This window comes from Nothobranchius furzeri, chromosome 2 (genome assembly GCF_043380555.1).
Source record: "Nothobranchius furzeri strain GRZ-AD chromosome 2, NfurGRZ-RIMD1, whole genome shotgun sequence".
Lineage (NCBI taxonomy): Eukaryota > Metazoa > Chordata > Actinopteri > Cyprinodontiformes > Nothobranchiidae > Nothobranchius > Nothobranchius furzeri.
The window spans coordinates 38765313-38768875 of record NC_091742.1 but is presented as its reverse complement, the minus strand read 5'-3'; the positions used below and the strand labels follow the sequence as shown (position 1 = coordinate 38768875).

The 3563-nt window shown below is 42.4% G+C and overlaps 1 long non-coding RNA gene across 1 annotated transcript; it reads right to left on the bottom strand.

Annotated features, from left to right (window-relative positions):
- Positions 1 to 1943: 1943 nt before the first annotated feature.
- LOC139066283 (uncharacterized) lies at positions 1944 to 2159 on the bottom strand. Its single transcript, XR_011519213.1, has 2 exons — positions 2101 to 2159; positions 1944 to 2022 (listed from the first exon to the last, which is right to left on the bottom strand). It is a non-coding gene; the product is annotated as an uncharacterized lncRNA (long non-coding RNA).
- Positions 2160 to 3563: the final 1404 nt, after the last annotated feature.

Below are 3563 nucleotides of genomic sequence, written 5' to 3'. Positions count from 1 at the left end.
GAACTCACAAGCCAGGTGATGTCATGGTGTGTGTGGAGTGCTCACCTCCCAGCTCACAACATTTGTGGACTTATAACTTGGCTTCTGAATGTCCTAGAGAGATCAGGTTTGTTTTAATGTACTCCAATCAACAGCCCCTACAACCACAAAAAGGAATGGAGTCATTAGCACTTATGGTTTGTAAATGGCACCCAGAATTATGTTGCACGAAGCACAATTTCACATCATTCTGGGTTCATTTGTGTGAAAACAAGGTCCAATCAGGCTGAAACGCAACAAGAAGGTAGAATCTATTGAGTTGTAAGTGATCTGAACGTTTCAAGATGATCACACATTCCTATAGGGGGTAAACCAATTTCCCAAAGGTCACCGGGCCTGGTGTCACTTTAAAGAAGTAGTCCAGTTACACCTTTGTGGGCTTATAACTTGGCTTCTGAATGTCCTAGAGAGATCAGGTTTGTTTTAGTGTACTCCAATCAAAAGCCCCTACAAACACAAAATGGAATGGAGTCATTAGCACTTATGGTTTGTAAATGGCACCCAGAATTATGTTGCACGAAGCACAATTTCACATCATTCTGGGTTCATTTGTGTGAAAACAAGGTCCAATCAGGCTGAAACGTTACAGGAAGGTAGAATCTATTGAGTTGTAAGTGATCTGAACGTTTCATGATGATAGCACTTTCCTAAGGGGGTCAAAACATGTCCCAAAGGTCACCGGATCTGGTGTCAATTTAAAGAAGTAGTCCAGTTACACATTTGTGGGCTTATAACTTGGCTTCTGAATGTCCTAGAGAGATCAGGTTTGTTTTAATGTACTCCAATCAACAGCCCCTACAACCACAAAAAGGAATGGAGTCATTAGCACTTATGGTTTGTAAATGGCACCCAGAATTATGTTGCACGAAGCACAATTTCACATCATTCTGGGTCCATTTGTGTGAAAACAAGGTCAAATCAGGCTGAAACGTTACAGGAAGGTAGAATCTATTGAGTTGTAATTGATCTGAACGTTTCATGAAGATAGCACTTTCCTAAGGGGGTCAAAACATGTCCCAAAGGTCACCGGATCTGGTGTCAATTTAAAGAAGTAGTCCAGTTACACATTTGTGGGCTTATAACTTGGCTTCTGAATGTCCTAGAGAGATCAGGTTTGTTTTAATGTACTCCAATCAACAGCCCCTACAACCACAAAAAGGAATGGAGTCATTAGCACTTATGGTTTGTAAATGGCACCCAGAATTATGTTGCACGAAGCACAATTTCACATCATTCTGGGTTCATTTGTGTGAAAACAAGGTCCAATCAGGCTGAAACGTTACAGGAAGGTAGAATCTACTGAGTTGTAAGACATCTGAACGTTTCATTATGATAGCACTTTCCTAAGGGGGTCAAACCATGTCCCAAAGGTCACCGGAACTGGTGTCAATTTAAAGAAGTAGTCCAGTTACACATTTGTGGGCTTATAACTTGGCTTCTGAATACCATACCATACCATACCATTTTATTTATAAAGCGCATTCAACATGGCATTACAACCAGACAAGGCGCTGAATGTCCTAGAGAGATCAGGTTTGTTTTAGCATACTCCATTTAACAGCCCCCATTAACCCAAAAAGGAATGGAGTCATTAGCACTTATGGTTTTTAAATGGCACCCAGAATTATGTTGCACGAAGCACAATTTCACATCATTCTGGGTTCATTTGTGTGAAAACAAGGTCCAATCAGGCTGAAACGTTACAGGAAGGTAGAATCTATTGAGTTGTAAGTGATCTGAACGTTTCATGATGATAGCACTTTCCTAAGGGGGTCAAACAATGTCCCAAAGGTCACCGGATCTTGTGTCAATTTAAAGAAGTAGTCCAGTTACACATTTGTTGTCATGGTCTGAGGTAATGATTTAACCCAAGACATGCAGAATCAACACACTGGAGCAGGATGTGAAAAAATAAAGATTTATTTGGTAACTAGAACTTAGGGTGCACTGGAAATCCAGTGAATGGGTAAACGGGAGCAGCGTCTGAGGGAAGGGAAACAGAGGTGAGTCCTTGATTGAAACTGTAGTGTGGTAGAGGATGAGTTTGGTAGGAGGACTTACAGCTGTAGCGTGGTGGAGGATCTCCAGGGAGGGGTGAGCTGGGAGAGTGAATGAGTATTCCGAGGTGATGAAGATCGGCAAGGTTTTACAACCGGAGGGAAGGAGAGAGAGAGCCTGTAGTGCTGGGAGCAGTTAGTGCTGTGAGGAGGACGGGAACCGGGAGTGAAGTCCAGACGTAGTATGGTCGAGTAGTTAATCCAAAAGGTCTCAGCGAGGAGGTGGTGTATGGAAAGATGACTGAGCCTGAGACAAAACGAGAACAAAATCTGAGCAAAAGATCGCTTGCAAAAAACATGTTTCTAAAGTTCAAGGCTAAGGTTTCAAAGTTCAAAGTCTAAGTTCCGACAGTTCAAAGTCAAGGTTTCAAAATCGAGTTAACACTGTGGCTGGGACTCTACCAGTAGGCGTAATCATCCGGCGGCTGAGCAGTGTCCTCCGTCCTCCTTATGAAGGCCACCCACTGATCAGCTGATTGATTGCAGCTGCTGCTCTCTCTCCTGAAAACAGAACTCACAAGCCAGGTGATGTCATGGTGTGTGTGGAGTGCTCACCTCCCAGCTCACAACATTTGTGGACTTATAACTTGGCTTCTGAATGTCCTAGAGAGATCAGGTTTGTTTTAATGTACTCCAATCAACAGCCCCTACAACCACAAAAAGGAATGGAGTCATTAGCACTTATGGTTTGTAAATGGCACCCAGAATTATGTTGCACGAAGCACAATTTCACATCATTCTGGGTTCATTTGTGTGAAAACAAGGGCCAATCAGGCTGAAACGCTACAAGAAGGTAGAATCTATTGAGTTGTAAGTGATCTGAACGTTTCAAGATGATCACACATTCCTATAGGGGGTAAACCAATTTCCCAAAGGTCACCGGGCCTGGTGTCACTTTAAAGAAGTAGTCCAGTTACACCTTTGTGGGCTTATAACTTGGCTTCTGAATGTCCTAGAGGGATCAGGTTTGTTTTAGTGTACTCCAATCAAAAGCCCCTACAAACACAAAATGGAATGGAGTCATTAGCACTTATGGTTTGTAAATGGCACCCAGAATTATGTTGCACGAAGCACAATTTCACATCATTCTGGGTTCATTTGTGTGAAAACAAGGTCCAATCAGGCTGAAACGTTACAGGAAGGTAGAATCTATTGAGTTGTAAGTGATCTGAACGTGTCATGATGATAGCACTTTCCTAAGGGGGTCAAAACATGTCCCAAAGGTCACCGGATCTGGTGTCAATTTAAAGAAGTAGTCCAGTTACACATTTGTGGGCTTATAACTTGGCTTCTTAATGTCCTAGAGAGATCAGGTTTGTTTTAATCTACTCCAATCAACAGCCCCTACAACCACAAAAAGGAATGGAGTCATTAGCACTTATGGTTTGTAAATGGCACCCAGAATTATGTTGCACGAAGCACAATTTCACATCATTCTGGGTCCATTTGTGTGAAAACAAGGTCAAA